Here is an 18,501-nt window from a genome sequence, read left to right as displayed (position 1 = left end):
CCTTTTCCCGCCCCCGGCGGCGGCGACTTCCGGAGGGTGAGGGCGTCCGTCCCATGGTAACTGCGCCACGGTGGAGACGCCGCGGGGGCCGCTCGCTTCCTGCCGCCCGCGCCGCAACAACGGAGCCCGCGGGAGCCGCCGCCGCGCCGCGGCCAGGTACGTGGCGGCGCCGCCGGGCGGTGCGGGGGGGCCCGCGGCGGCTGGGCGCGCGGCGGCACTGAGGTGCGCGGCCGCCGGCAACGGCCGCGCCGCCGGTAACGGTCGCGCCGGGGCTGGCCGGGCGGCGCGGCTGGGGCCGGGCCGCGCTCTGCCAGCCGGCGCCGTCTGTTCTCCGCGGCAGCCGCGCTGCCGGCCCGCCCGGGGCGCAGGTCTGGGTGCGGGCGGCGGGTGCGTTACCGGTGCGCGGGGCGCGGGGGTCGCGCTGGGGCGGCGGGGGCCGTTGCCGTGTGCGAGGCGGCGGGCAGCCAGCGGTGCCCTCTCTGCTGCTGGGCCTCGTTGTAAAAACTTGCGGAAAAGTGGGTTTTTGCATCGACTTCTGAATTCTGGCGTGGATTTCGGGGGGAGTTGGGGCCTCGTTAAAAGGTGTTCAGGCATCCAGTTTGTGGTGTTCGCCGTGAACCTGAAGGGCACCGGGAGGCCGGTCGTATCTCACGGTTTTGGTTGTCTTTGTTCCGACGCCGCTCATGGTGCCGTAGCTTGTTTTCAGGAGCAAAGAGTGCGTGCGAGCTGCGGGGCTGCAGGCAGTAGTTTCTGAAGGGCACTGCTGTGGCCCCCTTTGTCTTGGGAAATTAGGATGTAGTAACCCCTGACTTCTGTCCGTGCAAAAAGCGTGAGCTGTTTAAGTATTGCTTCCGACAGTGGTGGCAAATACTGTCGGTGTAATAGAGAAACTGTTAAGGCAGGGGTTTGTCCAGGGAGATGTGCATTGAGTGCTGTCCAAGCCCCTTTATGGCAACTTGTAACTTGCACTGGAGCCAGGGACTGTTACCAGTGGTGGCACCTGCAACCATTGCACCTACTCATTGTTGTACCCTGCTCGCAAAATCCTTTACCCTCTGTGTAAAGGACAACTCACCTGCCAATTTCTCATCCCATCTTCCTCCTAGCAGAGGAGGAGAGGGTATTGGAATTTGAGTTGCTTGAGAGCACTTCTGCGAGAAAGGTGGAGGACCTTCCATCGGTTCTCAGCCTATGGACAGGATGGAAAAACAAAGCTTTGCAAAATGGTTGCTTGTTTGAACTGAACATAGTGAAATAAGGGCTGATATCCTTTTGAGGAGAGGGATGAAGAGCTATAGTTACTTTGTGTACCTGTCTGTAGGTTGTGTGTATTTTAAAGCAACTGAAGTTGTCTGATCAGAGTTCCTAACTAGCTCATAAAATAACAGTTAGTGTTAACTTCTGGCTTTGACAAGCAGACCAAAAAAGCCCCCAGTACAAACCTGTAAAATGGTAATGAACACTTAGTATAAGGCATCTGAATTGTCAATGGGCTTATAAATATATGTGCTCAGATTTAAGTGTTGACAGGTAGAATTGCAGGGAAAATAGGTGCAAGAAAACAGTTGGGATGGATAGGTCTCTTTAGTTAATGTGAAAGTCCCCTGCAGAAAAAAGTTAGTACGTTATTAATTGGTGTGAGGCGTTGTAGTATACTGTATGTAAACATATATATATCACCTAGAAACCTACCTTAAGTCAGAGCTTCCCTGTGCCAGTCTATGAGGTAATGATAGTGTTAGACTAGTTTCTGTCCCAAAAAGCATCTATTCAGCATAGGCTTAAGGCAAGGTGGATGACAAAGCAGAATAATATCTGAGCAGGGTAGGATCACTTGCTGATAGCTTATTAGTCTCAGAATCTTTTTGTTTTGGAGGAGGGTGGGGTTGGTTCCCCTTGAGATGGGCTTCTTTAACTGGACAAAGGGACAAGAGATGTTAGAGCAGGGGCCATGTGAGCCTGAAGCAAACATCCTAACATCCTGTAGTGATGGAGATGGAAAAGGTCAAGTGTGGAACAGCCAAGTAGAGCAAAAATGCTTGGAGTGGGGAAACATATATAAAGACTTACAATATTTATAGGCTTTTGCTGCAGATACCTAAGTTTGTAATCACTGAGTTGTTGAACATAACAAATAAGTTACATTCATAACCACAAAAAGGAAAATGTAAAATAAATGTAACTTGTACTTCTCTCAGTTCTTCAGTAGCTTCTAGGAACAGCACTTAGCATTGGGATGCTCTTGTGCTAGTTGCTGAGATACAAATTAAGCCTAAACAACAACAACAAAAAAACCCCCAAACAACTCTTGCAGCTTTTGTAGTAACTATCTTTAAACTGCAAACTTTATAACAAAACCCCCACCCTTTACTACCTGGAATATACATAGTTTCGGCATTAGGTACCTTGGAAGTCATTAAATAAAAAGGAAAATCAAATTCTGCCAGAACATTTGTTTGCTTCATTACAGCAAAGTAAGTAATATCATATAATAATATAACAGCCTAGTTTGAGGACACAGTTATTTTGAGATTAAAGATTAAATGTGTACATCAGTTAAAAGCAGATGGATGTTGAAACTAGCACCTAGTACTACAGTGATGTAAAATATTAAAGGCTGCAGTAGGATTTGAGTCTCTATAGCATTACAAAGGAGTTTTTTGCCTGTTTGGGTAGTATTGTCTCTGTGTAGAGACTAAAATGCAGACATTGGGTTTTTCATTTAGATCTGCAGGCACTGAGTTTGTGTTGATTTTTGTTGATCTGCTTTTGAACTCATCGGAGCAGAGTTGAGGTTGTTTGTGGATGTGATACGTGATGTGATTAAATCAGGCTGCGCTGGTGGCTGTTTACCTCCATAGTACCTGGAGGAGCAGCAACAGTGGTTGGGTTTTAGTGTGTGGATATAGCAGCAGCTTTGCTTCAGTTTGGCCTTCTCTGTCTTATTAATACATGAGACGTGAGTTCAGGATGAAGCTTGTTTGCTGTTTCTCAGTGGACAGGCTTAAAACATTGAGAAAGAAGTGTTCTTGTCCTTTCAAATAACTTTCTACTCACTGGTTCTTTCCAAATTTGCTACTGTCGCTAATTTGACTCTGTTGGGGAATGCCATGCGAAGCTGGTTTTGACTGATCAGAGAATCAGTGTAGCAGGAACAAAAGACATTGATGGGGGAGAGCGGTCCCAAAGGGCCCTGAGAAGTAAGAGATGGAATTCAGATTAGTAACCTTCCCCCCCCCCCCCAAAAAAAAAAAGTCTTGCCATAGAAGAGGTGAAAAATAAGACTATAAAAGAACAAAGGTAGAAAGAACATGTGAAAACACTTAGTTCTCATAATCTTACCCTTTCCCATGAGGAGACTTTTTGAATGGCTTTCATAGTAATGTTTCTCATATGTTCACTATAGATTTGAGCAGTAAGCTTTACTTTTCCTTTAAGCCTTTAACAGAGGTGATTGATTTATTAGCTTTGATAGAAGTATAGAATTACTTTCAAACTTTGAAATACATAATAAGCACCTCAGATAATTAGTGAGTCTACAACTATCTCTCTTCAAAGTGGTCAATGGAATTAATTTGGTTTTGTAACCATGGTTATTTTCTTGTTCAGTGACCATATGGTATTTCTGAGTTTAGTGTGACTTCCTGTGAGCAGTTTTTATGAAGTCAGCTGTGCTTTGGTGTGAAGTGCAACAAAAATTAAGCTCTATGGGAGGATGTGAAAATGCTGGTTTTGGGAAGGACCTAAATAAGCACATTGCTTTCACATTGTAGCATAATAATAGATTATAGTCTCTAAATTATACATTCAGTGAGACTGTAATGTAAAGATAGCTAAAACTTTTCACCATTGCTTGTATGACACTCTGAAGTTTTTACATAAACATAACTATTGACAGATCAATATTCTGTTGCAGATGAAATAGTTCATAGCTTTACTGTCAAAATGAGACCTCTGTTACAGTAACTTGCCTTTTGGGGGGATCTCTTTTCATGAAGCTTAATAAACTAAGTCTCTTCTTGCATGCATCTTTTGGTGGTAATAGACCAGCCACACAAAATTTACATCAGAATTTTGGTTTAGAGGTTCGTAGTAATCAGAAAGGTGTGCATTTAGTCTGTCTCTGTGTAATTTTGGAACATCACATCCATCAAGTCAAAAGCAATTGAGAAACATTCTGGTCATCTAGGAGTACAATCCAGCTAGCTTGGTGAAAAATGGAAGAGCAGAGAAGATTGCTTCACAGGCAGCTCATGGCTTCCTAACCAAGGAATCTGAAAGGTGGAAGTGTATTTTTCTGCTATCTGTGCTTATTTATATCTGTGCAGTTTAACTTGCTGTGTGGGAGATTCTTTAGCAGGCAGTATAACAGAAATATATCTGGCAGGGAGTCTTGTGGGGATGGAGTACCAGTGGCGTATGGTGCATAGGGAAGGAAAAGATCTAAAAGTAGAAGCAATCAGACCAGATGAGTGGGGCAAAACCAGCAAGAAAAGCGGTGCTAGGAACAGAGTGTGGGAAGCAGGGTGCAACAGGAGACTAAAGGGTGATGGTGTGGGGTAAGAGACCTCAACAACAATAAGGGTTTGTAGGGAGGGAAGGTAGCAATGAGGAGGGTAGAGAGAGAGAGGAACTGGTTGGTAGATAGGCAATAAAGTACCACGTGAAATTAAATAGAATATATGTGAAAGGGGGACAGGCAGTCAGAAGAAGAGCTGGTGACTGAGGTGCGTGGTCTTGGTGGGGGACAGGGGGATGGAGAAGAGAACAGGGGCATGTAAAGCCTGTGGCTATGAGGGGAAACCTGAATGCCAAGGTGGGGAATTGAGGGATTTTTGCTACGGAGAGCTCGCGACACAGCCCAGCATGAGGGGAACTGTAGGGACTCCCAAGAGAGGCACGGTAGGGTGTCCTTGGTGGCACAGAGCACAGGGGGGTCTCAGCATGCCCAGCTTACAAAGGCTGCAAATGAAACACTTTTTAAATGTCCCCTGTACTTATTCTCTTACCCGCTCCCCCATCTTTGTTGCCTGTGGTAGAAGTGAAAAACTTGCATTCGGGTAGACTGGTGTATTCAACCCATGACTGTTAATAATTTTAGCTGTCTCTGTTAGGGTTTTTGAAGAAAGGTCTTGCTGTGCATCTTATTCTATAGCACTGAGTTGTTTTCATAGAAACAGACAAACACAGCATGATAAAACCATTTTTTGGTGTTTTATGCTAAATAGCACAAGAGTTATGTTGTAGTATAATTAAAAATGACTTAAGTTAGGCCATAACTATTAGCAGATGGCTACACTGTGTTTTATGCTTGTGTACTCTCTCCTTGTTAATAAACTTGACATGTAGATAAAATGGCAAGGAGAAGGCTTTAGCTTTAACAGGAGGGATGTATCCCTTCTCGTCTGAAAATATTTACATTCCAGGGTTAAGCTTGTGTTTGGAGCACTAGTGCTTTCTTGTGCATAGCCATAACACTTAGAAATTGAGACTATTGTTATTCCTGGATTGTCAAGAATCTGTGGGCCCCTAGAGCTTTAATTCTTTATCTGCTGTCTTTATGTAACTAAGGTTGGTCAAGGGCTGCAAACAGTCTTCTGTTGTAGGGCTCCCACTATTTTTCTTTGCCATTGCCATCCTTACATGTGATAAGACATGCTTATTGGAGCTGTAACAGAGAATAAAACTCGAAGGCAGTAATTTTTTTTTCTTTTAATTTTTTTGCCATAGCTAATACTGTGCTTGTCACTTGCTTTTGCAAAGTATCACACTTGCGGCTTTTGTAAGTGTTTGAATAGAGAATTGATGAGTGTCATTTCAAGTCTGAATGTTTAAATACAATATTGGTGTCTTTCTATGACTTTTGCTTGCCTGAACAATGAGTAGGCTTTGAAAGTATTTTTGGACATAAAATGACAGACTTAAGAAATTGATTCTTTCAATGCAAGCCTCTTTAAGTCGTCTTTACCAGCCACGTTATATTTGAGTATGTGTAACAATGCATGTTTTTCTATGCCTTTTTGGTGGTAAATGCATTTTCCCTAAACTGGTGTGTTGAATGTGTCCTTTGTGAAGTGCCTGTCTGTGATGAAGTATTTATATACAGGATAGAGCATTAATAGTGAGATTTGAGAAGATGTTTTTTGTAAACAGAAAACCTATTTTACCTGGAATGTGAGTGGAATGATAGAGCTCAGATTACAGTTGTGCTTCGGGGTAGTGCTGGAGTCGAAGCTGTACTTTTTGTAAGGGCCTCAGCTCTGAGCTTTGCACATTCCTATTAGTTGTGAGACGTGGTTGCTTGATAGCTGTAGATGTGGACTGGAGATGCTTCTAGACTTGAAGTGAAAACGCGTTATTAGAAATTTTCTTTTACAGTTTCTGTTCTCTGGAAGCTTTTATGGCTCCTATCAGCAGTATTACTGAGCATCTGCTGAAACTAAAAATACTTAGTATCACAACACCCATGTCAGACAGCAGTTTAAATTAAAGTTGTATGAGAACTTGGTGATGTGGGGATTTATTGGGTGGGAGGAGGGAAGAGGGGAACTTTGAGAACAGAGTTTAATTAATTAAAGATTGCAACTGTAGCAATGTTTTTGGTCTTAGCAAATTACAAGATACTTTGCCGCATAGTTTGAATATATAAGTAACTTTAAATATTTTCTTTAATATGTATGCTGTTCAAGATAATTATATAAAGCCGAATGGAATTTTTGGCTCCCAGAATAAACTTTACCCTAGTCTTAAACATATGTTCTAAGTTATTGTTGATAGGTTTTTTTAATACCATAAGAAAAATCTGCAGTAAGTATTGCAAGAATTCTGTAACTTAATCTTAAGACTCTTTGAAGTTAAATCATGTGATATATATATATATATATCATAATAAAATTTTAAAAAGCATTCATATGGTTTAGAACACTTTTGTGAAAATAAAGTCTAAGGTCCTGTTACTCCTGGAAGTTTTGTGAGCATGAGTTAGTCATCATGTATCTTTTTGACAATGAAAGTTCACAAAAGAAAGCAAAATTTGTATCAAGGGTTTTAGAGAATAAAATGTATTCAGTGGCATGTATCATTGTGTGATAATGTATATACGTTAGGATTGCTGAAGAAAATGGTGATGCGGTTGACCATGAACTGTAACTGACATCTTTTTAAGTGCAAAAGCTTAAATGTTGTACCAGAAAATCGTTTTTAGCGTATAATCTGTTAGGCAAAGCCAGCTTAAGATCCACTGCAAACTCAGTACTTTGGCAACTTGTTCTCTGTTAAAAATGGTAGCGATGGCATTATTGGGAAAACAATTACTTGCTTTGTAAGTAGTGCTGCTGAGTTATGACTAAGTATATTGATTTGCTTGGCCAACACAAACTCCGGATGGATTCTTTTCCGTGGCCTTTCCACAAGAGGGTCACATGGCTGTTTATAACTGCCTTGAATATTGTTGAGATCTGCAAACCACATAGCTTTACAGTGAAATTATGGGGACTTTAAAGTGATCTTTTTGTAAATGAATTTTCATCACTGAAGTGTAAAGAAGGTGGATGGATTTTGAGTTTTTTGTTCTACTAGCTTTTAAAAAACTGTTACTTTGCAGAAGCTCTTTCACAGCTTTTCTTTATGACGGCTTTGCCAGTAATATTTACAATAGAGAGGTTATTAATTTTCAGAAATATGACCTTCTAATCTATGTTTTACTACTATTGAGGCAGGCAAAACTAGCATGTGTTCTCATGTGCCCAAAATGTTTTGGGTTTTTTTTTTCTTAAACCAGCATCTTCTCTAACCCCAAAAGCTGGTTTGACTGTACTGCTCAGAGTTCCTTGCTATGTTTAACTTGGACTGCTAAATTTGTCAGAACAGCAAACTGATTCTGCAATAAGAGGACGAGGAGATAATGTTCAGCTCCTTCTGCTTTTGAGGCCCCCCAGCCATTAGCGGAGTGCTGCTGTCTCCCCTCGCATTCGCTATTGCCCTCTCTTTCAAGGCAGAGCTAGGTGATCACTGCCTTAGTGTCAGAAGGTCCAAGTTAAAATTTAGAAAACTGCTAATAGTAGGGCTGAAGGACATCCTGAAATGACTTTACGGCTTTGCTCATCAAGGGTTAATGCCAGCTCTTTTATCAGCCAGATTCAAAGACTGCTCTGTGGTGTCTGGTTTGCATTTACTGGAAACTTACTTTCATATTTCTGTTGCAAACTTCCTCCATTGTATTACAGCTCTGACTAATCAGAATGACTGGGGCAGAGTGGAGAACAAATATGGTAAGCAAAAAGGTTGAACAGGATAAATATTTTGATAATTCTTAATAAGAAATAGTTATTTCTTAAACATGAGCTGCTTGTGGATAGTCTTTAGTAACTTCCTGTTTAGTGTAATAAAACACAGGTAGAAGCAAACACCTGTGCCTTTTATTATGTGGAGAACGGCAAGTAGGGGGAACTGATGCAACAACTTTGTTCCTTAAATTAAGCAACTTTGCTGCTTAAATTCTTTTCTCATCGCTACCTTCATTCAGTGAATTCAGACTTCTGTAGACTGTCAAGTTAGAGGACCTCAGGCAACTGAATCAAAGATTTTTTTAGTTATGAATAAGGCTGCCATGTTCAGCAGCTGTGATCTTACTGTGTGTAACCTTCTAGGCTGTGAGGACAGCACTTGTTGGGAAATACAGATCGGAAGTGTCCTGCTTTTAGTAGTATATGTTATATAACAAATAGCGTGTGTGTGTATTTAAAAAAAAATAGCAAATACATATAACTACTTTCCTAGATCACAAATTTCCAGTATCCAAACCCAGCAACAAGGTCCTGCCTTGTGCTTTACACCTTCCTCGTGCTTAACTGTTCATGGCATAAGCCTATTTCAGTTGCAAACCTTGTAGAAAGCTAGTTAGCTTGTTTAGTTAGGTTACTTTCTGGTTACCAAGTTGAATGAGCTGAACACAAGATGAGATGCATACCAGAACAAACACGAGGTGGGATTGGTGCAGCTCATCCAGAAGAAGAGGCAAAAGACGGGGGCAGGAGGTCTCATTTAACACTAGTGAGCTGTAAGATCATTTCCATCTGTACCATAAAGCTTTGTTTTCCCAATGTACCAAACTAGACTGGCTACAACTTGAATGTGGGCTGCTGCTGGGTGTTTACTAAATTAGGGTGTAGACAATTAAGAAGCTGAGTAATGAAAAGTTTCCAGAAATCACTTGGTTGCAACCTTTTTGGAAAGGACTAGTTTGGATTAACTTGATTTTCTTTTGGAAGTAAATGTTTTACATTTCTGTTTTTATCCTTTAATGAAAGTACAGATTTTTCTCTGTAAAAACTGTTTACATTAATGAAGTTTTAACTTCAGACAGGAAGGTTTCTGTGTTATGAAGAAAACTTTTTATATTTAGGTCACATGTTTGGAACTTTCTTCTGTTGAACTGGGATAGAAAGGCAAATGTGTTGAATATGGAAACTTTTTTCCCCAGGATGAAAATTTGTGTCTTTTGGTTCTAATTACGAGCCCTGTAACAACTTCATACTTTGGCTTGGTGTGGGTTTTAAGAAAAATGATTGTATCTGACAAAGCTATAATCTTATATGTATGTATTCCATGACTGACTGTGTTTTCTTTCCTCCTAGCTATCAAAAAACAATTGGTGCATGATTTTTGGCTGTGTACTCTCAAATGTTCCAACAGGTGACTTTTATAAATTTGAGTAAGCACGTATTGGCTGAGGCCAGAGTTGACACTATTATAAAGGTATGTCAAACAATTTTAAAGATTAAAAGGTTGATATGATTATAGAAACGCATGATACAAAGACATCATACTGTACAACATGTAACAGTAAGCTATGTGCCTTAGTATGGTCCAGTCTTCTGGGAGCTTTTTTAATGTGGGCCCATCTCTTTCTTTGTATCTGTTTACCATGTTTGAACTGTAGGAAGCCTGTGATGGTCCCCTGAGTATCAAAGGCATAAGATAGTGTACTTCTAGAATAGTTTATCCAGCAGTAAGAAAAATAAGGAGTTGCCTGCTACAGAGTAAAGAAGTGTAACAGGTGATGCTGAGAAAGCCAATGTTTAATGCACTTGCTTCAGGCTTATCTTTATTGCAGGATAAGCTGCAATTGCAGCTGACCCCAGAAACAGAGGTGTAGGAACTCCCCTTAGAGGAAAATAATAATACTTACAGAAGTGCTAATTGAAAAGCAGATGAAATTCAACTACAGCTTTTTTGCTTTACCTGGTTCTTAGTCTCAGAACCACTGTGACTTTTTGTGTAGTCAGGTGAAGTCCCTAAAAAAGGGTGATGGTGGGGTAGTCTAAGACACTACCTGCATCTAAAGGAGTTGGATAAGAACCAGTGGAGAACTAGAGACCATTTGCAAAAAGGTTGTAACAAAGATGAACTATTTTGTAAGCTCTTAGAGGAAAAAGTACCAAGGTGATAAAGGCCAGTGTGGATTTTTTCAAAACCAAATTGACAAGCAGTCAAATCTCTGTTTATGACAAGGTATCAAGTCTTGCGGCTTTGGGAGAAACAGATATGTCTTTGTTTTAATGAGGCTAATCTAATGATACTATCCTTGTAAAATGCAAGGAAAATGTTTCTCTTAATACCATAAAGTTGGTGGAAAACAAAGTAGTTTCATGGATCACTGTCAAACCAGAATGATGTCTAGACTGAGGGGTCTCTGCAGGGTTCTGTCACTAATTTCGACTTAAGTGAAAAGTTAAGGCTATGCGATATTAGCAGCAGATGGTACCGAGCTGGGAATTGCTGCCAGCATGTTGGAAAACATAGTTAGGGTTCAGCATGATTTAAACACACTGGAGACTCAGTCTAAGGAAAAGTATGCGTTTCAAATGAGGACAAGATCCAAGGTCCTCCATTTAATGGTAATCAGTCATACAAGTAAACAGTGGGGAGTAGAAAGAACTTTGTGCAAAGGATCTGGCGGCTGTTGTAGTTAACAGAATTGCATCCGATTTGTTACCTTAGTGTTGCAAACAGGTCAGATACAGAGGCATAAGCAGGATAACTTTCCATATATCATATGACAGTTCTTCACTCTAGGTTTAGGCATTCCACCTCAAGAAAAGGTAGAATACCTGGGGAGTGTATAGAGGAAAGTAAAGAGAACAAAGTCTTTAAAACTTTTTTTTTCACAAAAAGATTCAGTAGTTTTCTTAAAGAACAGAAGACTACAGGAAGAAGGAAGAATTGTGTTCAAGCAAGATATAAGAAAAGAGGAAAGTGGTGTTCACCATAACCACCCTAAAGATAAAACCAGCAGTAATGGGTTTAAATGGCCACAGAGATGATGTAAATGGGCACTAGAAAAAAATTGTGAATTGCTCAATAAAATTGCTTAGGGAGCTTGTGGGATTTCCATTTTCAGCATGCTTTTTAAAGAACAGATTAACTACATCTGGACTATGCTTTTTTAATCTAGTTCTGAGAAGGTGGATTAGCTGAATTATTGAGCTGCTTTCCAACCATTATTTTCTAGGATTAGAAAATCCTAGAAGAGTTTCACAGTACAAAGAAAGCCAGAGTATACAAATTAAAAAGACGACATTTTGGTTAGTAGCATCAGGTCCATGTTAATCATTATCTTCTTTTGTGATAATGGCTCTTGCTCTCAAAATAGCACATCCATACACCCTCATTTCCACTCCCTTCTCTTTGGAGAAAAGTCATATTGCATACCAGGGAGAAAAATACTTTCATAAGCCTTCTGACCTAAACCTTCTAATGTGCTTCCACTTTATAACTCTAAACATCTTACAGTTGATAAGCTAAGTATGTAGTGGCAGCTGCAAACTTCCAGAATCTCCTTTCTTCCCCAGTGTCATATAAAATTGCTTTGGGTGCAAGGGAGAAATCGCACTCATCCAATCATGGTAAATTCAATATCAAAATCTGAGATTTCAGACTGCTCTGCTCATTACTCTAATTTAGAATTAAGATATGAAATAAAACATCCACTCATTAGCAGATACTGGCTTTTATCTTGCATGTCCTGTTTGCTGAGACTAGCAATTAAGATGCAGAAAAAAGAGGCAATATAGTCTGGTAGCAGGAATTCGGGCCTAGGAAACGGAACTGTCAGCATTTTTATCTCTGATATGGTATTGAATTATGATTTGCTGAAGGGCATGTTTAAGTTGGTGCCTTGTTTTCCACAAGCAGCACATAATGCTGTAAGGATCAGTCCTTGTCAACAGCTACAGAGGTGGAAACTCTTCAGATGCTCATCTTTCTTTCTGCATTAAAAGTTAATACCTAACAGCAGAGATCTTCACTGCTGGATTCTTAGGTTGTGTTTAACTTTTTCTGTTACAGTATCTTCAGGTTATAGAACAACTGTTTAAAACTTCAGTAGCTTAAAAATACCCACCACAGTGGAACTTACTATGATGTATGTTCCCCCCCTTACGTTTGCTGCATTAAAAAAATGCAGCCTCTTCTCCTTCCTCTTCCCTCCTCACTACTGCTGAAGATAGCTCCTTTCTGAAAGACTCCAGGCATAGTACAGTTGCTTAGATCTGATTGAGATTTATAAAGTTACCTTGCAGTAAAGCTCACTGAATTTGAATGTTATCCGAGGAATCCCGGTTATGTTGCCCTGCCTAGCTTTTCTAGGTGGGGAGGTTGTTTCAGGCTAAAATGAGGTGACTTTCGGAATTGTTACAGCAACACAACCTTCCTATGGTTGGGAGGCTGGGGGCCATACTGGTATAACTTAATTCTGTTTTAACAAACTGTAAGTGCTGAACAGTGAGATATGATGTGGGGTCTTGAGGGCAGAGAAATACCTTTTTCAGTCTGGTACAATCAGACTGGAATCCCTGTGGGCTGCTTTCTCCAGGTGTGTGTTTTAAGTTAGGCCTCCACTGAAGTTTACATTTAAATTTGTTATTACAGTGTCACCCTACAGGGTTTATAGTTCCCTCAGTGAATTCTATTTGAGAGGACTGACATCACTTTTTAAAAAGGTTATGTTTAGGTCTGGTTTCCACAGCATAAGTTGCCATGGATATGTCAGGTTCTTAATGTTTGTTTACAGAGAAATGAGGTAGAGAAGGTTCATGATAACTATTTTCAAATTAATATTCCGCATCCAGATGATGCTTTTCTTACTGGGAATTCAACTGGCCAGTGAACATAAATTCTACTTTCTACTTTGAAAATGGATTAAGTGCACTTTGGAATGTGTTAACACAGATGAGTCTGTGTGCATCTTTATTTTGCACTAGTTTGTTAGTCCTCCAGGTGCATTTCTGGGTCACTTTTCTTTCTCTGCAGGAAAATAAGCCTGCTTGTTTTGTGTGCCCTGCTGTACTTTGGCATCATGTTAATCTGTTAATACTATTGTGTATCAGCATTTAAAAGTGAAGACACTATAAGACAAGGAACTGGGGACCGGAGCATTGCTGCTGCAAAATCTGCTGTTTCACGCATCTTCATGAAGCAAGGAAAGATCCTAGATTCTCTATGATCTGCAAAAAGTGGGTATCGATTTTTTTTGTCTGGCTGCTATAACAAGAAAACTAAAAAAACAAGAACAAAAAAGAAACCCCATACGTAGACCAGCAGCCCTGGGACAGGCTACTTATGTAACACAACACTCAAAGTATGTTTCTGGTCTGTTCTTTGCCTTTTAAAACCATCTGCTTTGCTCCTTCCTCACTGCTCTCTTACTATTCTCTTCTCCCAAAGTAGGGATCACACAAATAGATGAACCCCTTAAATCCTCATTCAAAACCGACTGCTGACTTTCAAACCCATGCAAACTACCCACAGAGCATGCCAGACCCTGCTGTTAAGTAACCACTAAGAAAAGTGGAGGATTAAAGTAGAAGTCAAGTGTTAATTGACTCCTCTTCTAGGTCGTGCATAAGAAGAGGCATGGAGAGAGGCATGTTTCAGAGCTAAAGCAAATGAACACTGTTACAGTGAAGATACGAACAGGTAGGCTAAATACTGCTAGTGTCTCACTCTTCAAAGCTGTGCCGTCCTTAAGGACAGGGCTACTAACTGCTCCTGGACATGTGGTTAGTTTCCTTGTCAGAGAAGAAGCCAAAAGTCAAGAGGCAACGGCATGGGAGAAGAGTGGAGAGATGGACTTCTGTGGGAAGTGAAAGATGTCTAAGGAAGAAAAACATGTATCCAGTAAGAGGCAGTCCCATAAAAGAGATCACCATTTCTGATGGGGCAGAAGAAACTGATTGAGCAGGACCAGCAGCAGCAGTTTTCTTGTTAAAACTGAGCCTTTTGTGTGTGTCAAGATAAACTTAATTCTAGAACTGCTTGGTCACAGTTGCAATGACTTTGTCCTATGCTACTTCATATGCAAAGGAAGGTTTCCTGGGGATAAAGCCTGGGCATAATATTCTGTCACCAGCATAGAACAGTGCTGTGCAGCAATCATTTCCCATGCTACCTCCTGTGAACCTTGTTTTAAAGTTCTGTCATGTGTAGGGTTTATTAAAAGGTATTTTTGACGAAAGTGCAATAGTTTTATACTTTGTGTGTTCCATAAACCTGAAGATGTCTTTACAAAGAATTGCCTTGTGTGGTTTTTAAATATGTTAACTGAATACACTTGAAGTATGCTGATTTTACTGCAGTACATCAGTGCTGAGTTTCAGACTGAGATAACAAAATGTTCTGTGTGTTCAGTATCCATAGCAATAACTGGAGAGGTGTCTTTCTAAAGTGATAGTTTATAACACATCCGCCTTTGTACCTGTGCCTGTTTAATTGAAGAGCTCTTTCTTAGCTTTTACAGAATATTTTACAGATATTTTACAAAATACCTCAAGTTATTCATGCAAGATAAATAGCACTTAGCTTTCACCACCATTAAACATCTTCACTTTCCATTCAAAACCTGAAATGTATGTCGTCTTCTTTCCGCAGCTGTTTGGAGAGACAGTTTACAAGGGTCCTTCCTCTTACCCAAACATCCAGACACTAGAGTGTGTGGGGGGGGGAGAAGCTTTCTCTCTTGGAACAGTGAAGCAAACTATAGTCTGTAGTTTTCTTGAACAAAAGTTCAACCATTTCAGGAAGCAAGGGAGCATGAACTTTGAAGAGGCTACTATTGCCTGTCCCTCTGCACTCCAGAATTAAATAAAGCTGCTAGTGATCACTGGAATCACTGAAAAACACCACTTTCTAGCTTGGGTTTTGATGCCCAGTATAGCTCTCACTGCTTGCTGTAATGCAATCCAGATACCCCAAATGTGCAAATTTAGCAGAATGCTTTAAAATGATGGTGCTTGAGGGTTACTGCCTGGTGCAGTCCATGCTTATTTCATAATATTAGGTGTTGTCTTACCAATACCAAACTATTGATTTGCTGGTAAACACCAGTGATCAAGTGCTCTTGCATTAGTCTACTTTTAAGGTAGTTCAAGCTTACTGTCTAAGCAGACTTCTAGGTAAAAGCCTTTTTGTACCTTTGCTAGTCATCCCCAGCATGCCTTGCCAACTGCAGCATTATGGTGCTATGGTGAGTAAAGCCACTCGGACTAGGGACGGGGGAAGCAAACCAGAACAGCTGCATACATCTGCTGAATTCCCTTGTTTTTCATCAGGCCTCACAGGCCGAACAGCTAGCTTCTGGAGCTAAAGCTAACAGCCACAAAGAGCCCCAATGTTCATGGAGCAATCCATTAAGTGCTTTTGGTTGTGCCATACAAAGCAATGTTCCCTTTGTTTGCTAAAAGCTGTTTGAAAATGGGTTGGCTAACAGGAGGAAAAAAAAATAGGGTGTCATCAGTATTTTTGTCATATGTAAAAATTCTTTATTTAAAGAATTTCCTTTAATGTGCAGTGAGAAGAGTTTCAAATGGTAAGAGCACCGGGGGAAGAAGATACTGAAATGCTAATTTAGTATGTTGTTTGCTTATTCTGAAACCAGTGATCTCTCCTGTCAGCATGTTGATTTGAACGAAGTTGAGCAGCCAGCTTGTTCTCAAGCAGTACCTGCCTCCATATTACTGTTCTGGAGCAGTTCATGTGGTCTGAGGTGTACTTTGAACTAATATCCAAGTAGATGAGGTGTTAAAACAAGAATGCTATATCTGTTTAAAGTATTAGACTGTTCTAGTCCAGTGGGGAAGGTTTAATATTTATCCTTTTATTCTTCTCCATAAAAATCAGTCTCGATACTCTGAATTTATGAGATTTAATTTGTCAATATTATCATTTCTCCATTACTCTTCTTTGACATGATCACTTTCCTATGAGAGAGTAATGAACATGTATTTGAATTTCAGTACTATTTAGTAGATTCACTTTTGAGAAGCTTATAACTACAGGCCCAAAGCGATAGGTTTAAAATTTAGGACTACAGTTCCCCTTCAATGGCGACAGGATGTAGCAGTCTTCTGAATTTCATGATTTGCAGTTTTATGTTAGTATGTGCAAACAGTTTGTGATAGGGAAGGACTTCTCTCTGTGTTGTTAGAGTTTTGTTATTCTTGACCTCTAGGAATGTTGCTTGTTTAATCCAAATACTCTGTCAGTCTTCTATACTGGATGCTTGAAACAAATTCAGGTGCATAGGTATGTTAGGCTTAGTAAGTCAAGGTGTTATCACATCTCTGTGGTATTTCATTAGGGTATCTCTCTGCTGGGTAGAGCTACACATATGACTGTTCTGTAAGACTGCCAGGTTTTGAGAAAATTCATCCTGAGCAATGATGTTTTTGTAGTTAAAGGCCATGGCTGAATTCGTACTACTCAATCTTTCCTATCTTGTATAATTACTTATTTCTCTCATGCAGGATAAAGGTTGTGTCTTGATTCTCCCTTTTCTTAAAGTGGCGAAGAGCAAGTGTGTGGGTTTAGGGAAGGAGGAGGAATAAGGAATTACTATTCTTAGGCTTTTTCATTCTCATTTAAACAGCTGAACTATTTCATCGTGTTGGCTGTTGCTTTTAGAGATAGTTCAGCTGAAAGTTTGAGAGAGAAACCTCAAAGTAGTGATCGAGACACTGAGTCTTAATGCATGTGACCCTGCATACAGTTTCGTTATGCTTTTTGTGAAACCTAAGTGTAGGAGTCTAGAATTTGTTTGCTGTATTACTCCTTTCTCCTCTTTTTGGGATTAACAAAAACATTTATCAGCTATTCAGTACTAGGATTCTGTTTTCCAGTTTTCATAAAAAGAACCTCTGAAGTATAAAAAATTAATTGAATCACTGTAAGCTTGTGGTGATATTACTCTGAGAAGAGTAACTGTTTTTATATGCTTATTTCAATGTTTTGGTATGCTAAAAAAGGATTTCTACACAGAGGCGAGTTCCACACACTTTTGAAAGCATGATGAGAATGGCACTGTTAATAAGTAAACTTTGCAGTTTCAAATAAAGTGGTCATTGGCATTTAAAGGCCTACTTACTCTGTGATCAGTGATGTATAACCTTTTATTTCTTGCTAGATATCAGATTTTACTTGTTTTAGGGAATAAACAGTTGAATTTCATGTGACTCAATCTCAGCTTTTCTTTTTGGACTCAGATATGTGTGCTTGATATTGCCTCTCAAGTAAAATATATCCTCTGGTCTCTCTCTTTTTTTTGTCTGAAATGTTCTAAGTGTTTGTTGTGTAAGTTCTTGGATAAATTGCAAGTGTGGATCTACATGTAGGGATGAGTATTTGGAAAGTCGCTTCTAGGAATTTCTTAAATATGTAAGACTGTAGAAATGTGCAGACAGTGTGCTCACTCTACTATCTTGCAAGTATTCATTTCACACTGGCTCTAGCATTCTTGCAGATAAAGAAGCAACTTTTGAATTATAATAGTCTTGAAGAGAACGCTGTGAAATGTGAATATACATGTTTAGAGTATTGTATGTATTATAATGCCTCATATTTAGCAAAAGACTCTGGCTTGCCTCAATACTACATAGCTGTTGTTAAACTTTTATTTCTTTTCCCTGTCATTTTAGACTTTTTAGCAGCTGTCATTAATTGTGCAGTTGAACAGTTTGAAAGCTGGTTGGAAACAGGTGGTGCATATTCTCAATATCTTGAGATGTGGATGGCAGTCAACAATGTCGTCATTGAAAAGTTAGATATCTACATCAGCTTGTGCAGATTTTGTTTTAACAGAACCCTGATACAGTTTGCTGTGGAGAAGAATGTGCAAGGCTTTCTAAAATGTATTTCGTGGGGAAAATATCATTATAAATTGCTAGGCCTGTACAAAAACAGCATAGAATTGCTGACCTAATTGTAGAGGATATGGATTAAACTGGCAGCAGCATGTCGCGGCTCTTAGCTGAAAGGCAGCTTTGTACAGAGTGTTTCATTTTGTATTCTAAATTTCCCACCCAGAATATTCCCGTGTTCTCAATGTGGCATGTATATTAACCTAGAGATACACTTACATAACAGCGTGAAGTCTTTCTGTCCATTTTACAAGCAAACACTTTGGGAAAACATAAACTTCACGCAAAGTTGGTTATTGTGCACCTTGTT

General features: G+C 39.9%; 1 protein-coding gene across 11 annotated transcripts in view; it reads left to right on the top strand.

Annotated features, from left to right (window-relative positions):
- The window catches only part of DISP1 (dispatched RND transporter family member 1), a 93,752-nt gene continuing 75,251 nt past the window's right edge, over window positions 1-18,501 (top strand). For 4 of the 11 annotated variants that reach the window (XM_064509976.1, XM_064509975.1, XM_064509973.1 and 1 more), the window contains exon 1: window positions 1-156. The gene's annotated coding sequence lies outside the window, so the exon portion shown is untranslated. Of the gene's footprint in view, window positions 157-8,225; window positions 8,271-8,321; window positions 13,978-18,501 lie in introns of those variants that run through there. The other 7 variants (XM_064509968.1, XM_064509972.1, XM_064509969.1 and 4 more) reach the window with 6 other exon arrangements.

This window comes from Dromaius novaehollandiae, chromosome 3 (assembly GCF_036370855.1).
Source record: "Dromaius novaehollandiae isolate bDroNov1 chromosome 3, bDroNov1.hap1, whole genome shotgun sequence".
NCBI lineage: Eukaryota > Metazoa > Chordata > Aves > Casuariiformes > Dromaiidae > Dromaius > Dromaius novaehollandiae.
The sequence above is the reverse complement of the archived record's forward strand: the minus strand, read 5'-3'. Positions and strand labels throughout refer to the sequence as shown.